Genomic DNA, 9,801 nt, shown 5'->3' on the forward strand with positions numbered 1-9,801 from the left:
AGGAGCCATTGAAAGAGACCTTTACACAGTTGTTGACATGGAACCAATCTATCCTCCTGCTACATTGCGGACGCTACTAGATCCTGTAGCATGGAAGATGTTAGGATCCAGGGTGTGACACAGAGCTGTATAGGGCTGTGATATGGCTACCTAATGATCCATAGAGTCCAGATTACTGCCAGGTTATGGGAACCAGGACTGTAGTCAACCACTGGAACTGTGGTTAAACAGGACAAACAGGAAAGCCACAGTTAGGTGAGACATGAAACCTGCTCCCATTCGCTCTGAATGGATGTATGCCTGGACGTAAACCACAACAACCTGGAAACACTGTGACCTTTGACCTAATGTTTACATCCTTCCTAAAGGTCAACTAAACCCCCCACTAAAAAAACGTCCTCCGCCGGAATGAGCTAACCAAATAATTATTTCCCATTGTGTACATTGTTGTTTCCTGAGCAGGGGTTTGGTGGTTTCCCTCTCAGTGGTGACTCACTTCCTCCTATAAACACCAACAGACAGACAGGAGAGAAACTAACGGCCACGTCTACATGGTACAGTAGATAGTGTAAATAGTTTATATCTGTGAAAAAAATACTGTAAAACTCATTATAATCTGGCAGTGTGATTTAATTTGACACTTTTCTTCAACAATGTGCTTTGGAGTACTTGCCAGGTCCTCAACTCCCAAATATATGTCCATTTGCCTTTAAGGAAAAACCTATTCTGCTATCACTTCTTACCCAGAAGGCATCCAGTTCTCCGAGCAATGAATTCTATCCTGTCTCAATGTCAGATTATGCCAGTGAACACTTCATAAATATACGAGTATGAAAAAGTATGAAAATGTATGCACTCACTACTGTAAGTCACTCTGGATAAGAGCGTCTGCTAAATGACTAAAATGTAACTGTAATACAGTAGGTTAGCCTTATTCCACAACATTAGGCTACTCCCTGCTAAGCTTAATAAATCCTGTATACAGTAGGGGTAAATTAAGTCAAGGCAATGAAGATGCTAATGTACTTAGCGTTAGCGGTAAACAAAATGAGATTACTAGGACAGCAAATTCAGAATTTGATTTACTTAGGCTTAACATAAACAGCTTGTCAAACTCCTTTAAAAATAGTCCAAATGTGTATTTGACTTAGTCAACAAGCCAAGGAATTATTTATTTCGCACTGTTGAGAAATGCTATTTGGCATTTGTCACTGTAATTGCCATCTGCAGTGAAAAGGGTATATTTAGCACGACTCACCTCAATAATAATGCCCAGATGGGTATTGTTGACATGCTGTCGTTTACTTATTGCGTTGTGAGTCCATGTAAGATTTTCACTGTACCCTGCAATCACACCTGCAACCCTGTACATGTGACTATTAGACACTATGAATCTGAGTGACAGGGGATAAACAGATAAACAGAATTAGAATATGGAATGTAACAATATAATTCAATATAAACAGATAAACAAGATTAGTATAAATAAGTATACCGCACACATAAAACGCTTGGCAATTGAGCACCTAAATGTTAGTTATCTATGTGCATATATTTTGCCCACATTTGCATAATCCACCACATAATCCAACGAAGAAGCAGATAACAAGCTGAAGACAAGACTCGACTCCTTATGGGACTAGAAACTCTGTTAAATGAGATGGAACCAACGGACCAGGCTCAGTTCCTCAATCGTATTATTATGATGAGATAAATAGGATTTTCAAGTTGGGAGTTGGGATTTTCTGTCATCTTTTTTTTTTCCCGAGTTCTGATGACTACAGCTGTAAGTCATATTATGTCTATGTCCGTAATGGCACCCTATTCCCCTATAGGCCCTGGTCGAAAGTAGTGCACTAAATAGGTATTGGGTTCCATTTGAGACTGAGCCTTCTTCTCTGTCCTCCTCAGCGCACCGCAGGGGGAAAGTTTCCAGTGTCTCCCACATAAAGACCAGGCTAATTACATGTCAATAATTCAATGCTTAATTTTAATGACCATGCAGGAGAGTTCAGTTCCTTTATTCTCTGCTGAACGAAGGAAGGAACGGAGCCTGGCCGCCGATGTGATTAGCAGGGATGAAGGGATGAAAGATAAAGCTGCAGGGAGAGAAAAGGAGAGAATGGGAAGGGAAGATAACGTTAGGATCTGCTATTCTGTTTTTCCTCCCTCACCCTTCCGAGGTGGCAAAAGGTCCCCCAGACTACTGAGTCGACAGATTTGAGTGTGGCTGGGGCACACAGAGGGGGGAGGGGGGGAAGAGGGAAGAGGGTGGGGGGGGGGGGGAGGGGCATGCTAGAGATATGGTCGTCTTGTCTTCATGAGCAGGTGAATGTAAGAATGAAAACATGTACATGAGCTATACCAGTCAGGTTCATTCATCATGCATACCCTCCTCCCCTTTTGTATTTCACCCAATTTAGCCATTGCTTAAAAACCCAGAGATCTCAAAAGGTGCATGTGAACAAGATTGTATTGCTCCTCAAAATGCCAAAAAGCTTCAATTCTACTCTCTCTGATTGGTCCTGCATTACCCCGCATTACTAGAAGAATTAACAAGACACAAATACCGCGGCAGCCAGGAAATCTCCTTCCTTCTCCAGTCCGGCCAATCCCTAAGTGGTGGTCCCCCATGCACTGAATAAGAGCTCTCTCTCTCTATATCTGGCTGGTTCAGTTTGTTATATCTGGAGTGCTTCTCCTGTCCTATTCGGTGTCCTGTGTGAATGTAAGTGTGCTCTCTCTAATTCGCTCTTTCTCTCTTTCTCTCTCTCGGAGGACCTGAGCCCTAGGACCATGCCTCAGGACTACCTGACATGATGACTCCTTGCTGTCCCCAGTCCACCTGGCCGTGCTGCTGCTCCAGTTTCAACTGTTCTGCCTCATTATTATTCGACCATGCTGGTCATTTATGAACATTTGAACATCTTGGCCATGTTCTGTTATAATCTCCACCCGGCACAGCCAGAGGAGGACTGGCCACCCCACATAGCCTGGTTCCTCTCTAGGTTTCTTCCTAGGTTTTGGCCTTTCTAGGGAGTTTTTCCTAGCCACCGTGCTTCTACACCTGCATTGCTTGCTGTTTGGGGTTTTAGGCTGGGTTTCTGTACAGCACTTTTGAGATATCAGCTGATGTACGAAGTGCTATATAAATAAATTTGATTTGATTTTGATTTGGTTATTGTTCTCTCTCTCTCTCTCTCTCTCTCTCTCTCTTTTCCTGACAATGGCAAAACTTCCTTAGGGCTGTAATCAGGTGTGAAAGTAAGCCGGTACCGTCAGGTACGGAGTACCGGCAAACTAAATAGTGGGGGTACACTGTGCCGGTAAAGCATGAGCCTATCATAATAATTAAAACAAAGATGCCAAGAAAACTGTAGGCTATTACACTATTACTTATCATTATTGCATGTTACCCACATGAAAAATGTGCGAATGAACAAGAAAACGAGTGGAATACTCTCCAAAACGCAGAGATGGCTGAGACGTGGGCAGACAGTGGACTCATGAATTCAGGTTCCAAGTGTAGGCCTACTGAATGAAGAAAAACTGAATGTGATTGATTACACTTGTTGGTGTTTTGTTAGAGATGTCTCTTTCCATTCCTCAAATGGCGGGTGCACAGTGACCTGTGTGGATGAGGTAATTGTTTAGAGTGGACGAACGTGGGAGATAGGCTTACAGGAGCCGTTTGAAGTGATTGTTTGACAATCTGTTGAAAACATCAGATTATCTTTTAAAAGGTAAACAACATATCTTTACTATTAGGCCCACAGAGATCCTATTAAATTAATAGGGATTCTATGTTATTCTATGATTAGCCCCCTCCCCCCCCAAAAAAAATCTGTACCGGGAAGAAAGTAAATCTACTCTCACCCCTGGCTATAATGGTGGCTGAGCCCCAGCCTTTGTCCCCTGATTAGCCAGCCTATTCAGAGCTCAGCTTGCTAATTGCATAGCCTGTATAGCTAGCCTGCATTACCCCGCATTACTGTAAGAATTAACAAGACACAAATACTGCGGCACCCAGGAAATCTCCTTCCTTCCTCAAGTCCGGCCAATCCCTAAGTGGTGGTCCCCCCATGCACTGAATAAGAGCCCTCTCTCTATATCTAGCATGTTCTCTCTCTCTCTCTCTCTCTCTCTCTCTCTCTCTCTCTCTCTCTCTCTCTCTCTCTCTCTCTCTCTCTCTCTCTCTCTCTCTCTCTCTCTTTTGGGCTATGTAGGTAAACATAAGGTAAAGAACACTTAAGAAATTTGGCAGATCGTATCCGGAGTGACTTACAGTATCTCAGTCATAGTCATATCTCAGTCATAGTCAAGTACATTTTTCCTCAATAAACTAGCTAAAATGTATTTATTTGAAGCTGCCTCATAATTAGGACCTACAATGAGTGAGAAAGAGAGAGAGAGAGAGAGAGAGAGAGAGAGAGAGAGAGAGAGAGAGAGAGAGAGAAAGAGAGACACAGAGAGAGGGAGACCCCCGAAAGTGCTTGTCACAAACTCAAACAAGCACAATTATATTTTGACTTATACAGTTGTTGGAAGACATTTCTGTGTGCTGGGAGTGAGTTAGAGTTCTTCAGCGCTAACAGCTGATGCTAGTGACAGTAATGTTTAAAGTTCTGCTCAACCGGAGCCTGTATGGTTCCACATGGGAACCGAGTGTTATTGCTCAGAGCAGATAGGAGACTGTGAGGGAACACTAGAGCTGTAGGCACAAATGAAGGATAATCAGCGAACACACGCTTACGTTTTATATACCTCTCCTCCTGACACATAGCCTAGGCCTACTCACTGCAGTGACTATTAAATAGTCATGATTTCTCTCATTTCCTTTGCAGTGTGTAACTTGGAAAGGTTAGAGGGAATAAAATCTACTTTTGCATTATCATACAAAATGCCTTTGGCTTGACACACTGACAGTGGGGAATGGCTGGAACTAGCCATTCGAGGACTGCTGGTTACACAGATGTATACAGTATTTCACTACAATTGGCCAATGGGTTGACTTCTCAAGTTGTCTATTATGCATTTGAAAAATGTTGTGAATTTGCTCGAGCCAAGCTGCCATAGGGAGGATTAGCACCCCTGTATGGCATATGTTCAACCCTGGTAGAAATGTGTGGAATGTCTATTGGGCTTTAATGTGTGTTTACTCACCTGTCAATCTGTTTTCCCTTCTCTAACACACACAAATACACAGATATAGAGAGACACAGACACACTCGCACACACACAGAGACACAAACACTCGCACACACACACATTCCGCTGCTAAGTCTTAAGCGTTGCCTATGCAAACGCTAGTACATTAGCCGCTCCACTCAGTCTTATTCTTATCTCCATGGGAGCCCTAGCTGTCTCCGGGATCCTTCACCTGAATGGCCTTTGTTTCCCACTGACCCTCTCTAGAGCAGGTCGCTGCCCCAAGCCATTCCACCCCGGATTTACACTCGTCAGGTTTCATCCTCTCAGAGAGAGAGAGAGAGAGAGAGAGAGAGAGAGAGAGAGAGAGAGAGAGAGAGAGAGAGAGAGAGAAGGAGAAGAGAGGAAAGAGAAGGAGAAGGAGAAGAGAGGAAAGAGAATGAGAGAGAAAAGGCGATAGAGGGAGAGAGAAAGAGAGAGAGAGAGAGAGAGAGAGAGAGAGAGAGAGAGTGGGGGGGTGGAGGGAGAAGGGGAAGAAGAAAGAGAGGGTTCAGAAGCTTAGGTAAATCCACCATGTTCTCTGTCAATCAAATATTAGTCACTATGGCAGTATGCCTGTCCCTCAGCAGAACTTGTGGTCTGACGACGTAACGTCTATGTCCCAAATGTCACACTGTTCCCTATGTAGTGTACTACATAAGGAATAGAGTGCCATTTGGGCCGCAGATTATGTCTCTCTCAGCCTCTTTCTTTGTATGTTTTTTATAAATGCAAATGCATTCAGGGCCTAAACTATACACTCTGTGATTTTTTCTTTACTTTTCAACAGATTGAAATATCAGAATAACAAACTGAATTTTAAAAAACGAGATTTTGATGAGGCTACAAAATTACACACAAACCAACTGGGTTTGGACTTTTTAGGGTTTGTTCACCCTACAGAGATCCTATAAATCAGTTCTATATGTAATTCTTTGTTTTAGCCTTTTCCCTGTTGATCTCTCTATGCTCAATGTGTTGATACTGGCACTGTTGATTTGAGATCTATATATAAGATCCTTATAACCATAAATCATACACTGGGACAGCAGACCCAAGTATTCCTTTATTTACACTGGCAGAAGATCTCTGAGCTACAGCACATTCTGAGAATGAGTTATAGAAATAACAGCTTCTTCTTCATTCATTAAGAAAGCAGTAATAATTAATTAGAATGACAGGTCATAATAAACTATAGCAGACTTGAGATTGGGGGTGGTGGTAGAAGGCAAATCTAAGGCCCTTTGTATAGATTATTGTGTTCATGCGATCGTAACCACCATAGAGATAATAGAATTCTATTAAGTGATAACGACACTGTAAGAGCTGGGTTACAGTGGTGTAGTGGACGGTATACGCAGGTATATGTCGTATTTTTCAGTGGCCATTTTTTTCAGTGGCCATTGCAAATACTCATTTCTTAATCCCCACGGTGCATATCAAAGTATTGTAGTGGAGGTATAGACCGTATCAATAAATAAGGTTGATGGAACAGATTCTAATATTTTGCCAAAAAATGTTGCTAAACTATTATTTCTTCACATTTTAGGCGCAGCAACGTGCACACGGCAGTAGACCTGTGCGCGAATAAAATGCAATTCAAGGGGAAAACACTGTTCTAAAATGCCCTGCACACATGCAAGCATTTTCATGGGCAGAGATGGAAATGTGAATTATACATTTTGAAAGAGGGGAGATCTTAAGATGCAGAAACTATCATGGGTTGCTAATATGACTAGGATAATGCCTTTGGCTGCTAGAAAATGGAAAAAAAAGTTTAAAGAAAACCAATAGAACGGGAGAACACATTTGAGGAAGTCTTTATAAAATAATTGCCTCTATGTTTCTATGGGGAGATTTTTACTATAGGCCTCATAATATGAAGTAAAACTTCCGGGTATAAAACAATATAGGAACAGGAACAATATACTGTAGCGGTGCTAACCGTCTTCTGGTAGATGGAAAGGCTTTCCCAAAAACCATGTCAATTAAATATGATCTATTAGTGAAAAAAATTCCCCAAAACAATGCAAATTAAATGTCAACTATTAGTGAAAAAAATATAAACACAACAGGTAAAGTGTTGCTCCCATGTTTCATGAGCTGAAATAAAAGATCCTCGAAATGTTTCATAAGCACGAAAAACGTATTCATCAAAAAAAGATTTGTTTACATCCACCTGACAAGTGTGGCATATCAAGAAGCTGATTAAACAGCATGATCATTACACAGGTGCACCTTGTACTGGGGACAATTAAAGGTTAGTAAAAAATGTGCAGTTTTACCACTTAACACAATGCCACAGATGTCTAAAGTTATGAGGTAGCGTGTAATTGGCACGCTAACTGCAGGAATGTCCACCACAGCTGTTGCCAGATAATTTCATGTTCATTTCTCTACCATAAGCCACCTTCAACGTCGTTTTTGAGAATTTGGCAGTACGTCCAACCGGCTTCACAACTGCAGTCCACGTGTAACTATGCCAGCCCAGGACCTCCATATATGGCTTCTTCCCCTGCAGGATCATCTGAGACCAGCCACCCAGACAGCTGATGAAACTCTGGGTTTGCAACAACCAAAGAATTTATGCACAAACTGTCAGAAACCGTCTCTGCATGCTTGTCATCCTCACCAGGTTCTTGACCTAACTGCAGTTCTTCGTCGTTACCGACTTCAATGGGGAAATGTTCACCTTTGATGGACACTGGCATGCTGGAGAAGTGTGCTCTTCATGGATGAATCCCGGTTTCAACTGTACCGGGCAGATGGCAGACAGCGTGTATGGCATTGTGTCGGCCAAAGGTTTGCTGATGTCAACGTTGTGAACAGAATGCCCCATGGTGGCAGTGGGGTTATGGTATGGGCAGGGATAAACTACGGACAACGAACACAGTTGAATTTTATCGATGGCAATTTAAATGCACAGAGATACCGTGACAAGATCCTGAGGCCCATTGTCGTGCCATTCATCCGCCGCCATCACCTCATGTTTCAGCATGATAATGCATGGCCCTATGTTGCAAGGATCTCTACACAATTCATGTAAGCTTAAAATGTCCCAATGTCACCCATTGAGCATGTGTGGGATGCTCTGGATTGACGTGTACGACAGAATGTTCCAGTTCCCGCCAATATCCAGCAACTTCGCACAGCCATTGAAGAGGAGTGGGACAAGATTCCACAGGCCACGATCAACAGCCTGATCAACTCTATGCGAAGGAGATGTGTCGCGCTGCATGAGGCAAATGGTGGTCAAGCCCCCACCTTTTTTTAAAGGTATCTGTCACCAACAGATGCATATCTGTATTCCCAGTCATGTCAAATCCATAGATTAGGGCCTAATGAATTTATTTCAATAGACTGATTTCCTTATATGAACTGTAACTCAGTAACATCTAGGAAATTGTTGCATATTGAATTTATATTTTTGTTCAGTGTAGCTACAAACTATCCTTTGAACAGTGCTATGAGCCTGTGCATTTGAATTAAAGGTTAACTACACACACACAAAAAACATTTTCCCCAGACCTCAAAAGTGGTCTCCAGATGTAGTTTAAGTATTGTTATGGACATAGAACATCCAATTGTGTTGTTTTTCTCTTTAAAAAAAGTGTGACTTTGAGTGCAAAAAAAAACAGGTTTTCTGTATCAGAAACCTGTGAATTTCTCACTCAGTTGACAGCCTAATATATCTGTTTCAATAGTAGGCCTACTATAAGGCAGCTTGACAGTACAGCTGAGGTTGGCCTGACTGTGAAAGACCAATATGGGATTCATCATTTAAGGTCATTGAGTGTATGTCACTTTTTCTCAGAGAAGTTTTCACACAGGGATCCTTTGAGAATTTTGGGGCAAAATGTGTGTACTACTACACTACTGCTGGGTTACAATATTGATCTTGACTTTGCACTTCAACTATCTCAGTCTGTGGTGCAATGGTCCACTTACCTAATCCATTCTGTCTGGAGATAGCTATCTTAATGTTGTCCCTGACTGATAAAGGCCTCTGTGATTCCCTCTATATCTATACAGCCAGATAACATCTACAACTCAGAATGAAATCTTTATTACGTTTCAATCTTACCTTACCTTGCTGATTCAATCAGTCATAGTAAAACAGTCCTTCACCTCAAAGGAGCTCAGCTTTGTCATCCCCCTACCTAATTTAAGTAACACCCCTGTGCCATGCACCCCAATACAGAAACGCCTAGCCGTGTCGTTATACGTGAATTCAATTAGTCCAATTATCATTGGGCTGAAATCCTGCTTTAATCTGTATTGTATCATTATAGAAGCTGATCAAGGACTGAGGAAGGCAGGACACACACTCCTTAAACGTCTATCAACATGAACACACTCCTTAAACGTCTATCAACATGAACACACTCCTTCTAGTCTGGGAAATACACCAGAAAACACAAACAGACACACCCTCACACAAACACACTTCTGCTGTCACTGTCTGTGTTCCCTGTTCTCGTGTGAATGAAAAGTCCAGCACCCCTAATTACGTCTGTGACAAACCAGAGTGACACTGGGGAGAAATTGGATCGCACCACCAACACGGCTTCTGATACCGAACAGTCATGTGGGCTTTATCAGGGCAGTAGTGGC

The sequence above is a fragment of the Oncorhynchus mykiss genome, chromosome 11 (genome assembly GCF_013265735.2).
Source record: "Oncorhynchus mykiss isolate Arlee chromosome 11, USDA_OmykA_1.1, whole genome shotgun sequence".
NCBI lineage: Eukaryota > Metazoa > Chordata > Actinopteri > Salmoniformes > Salmonidae > Oncorhynchus > Oncorhynchus mykiss.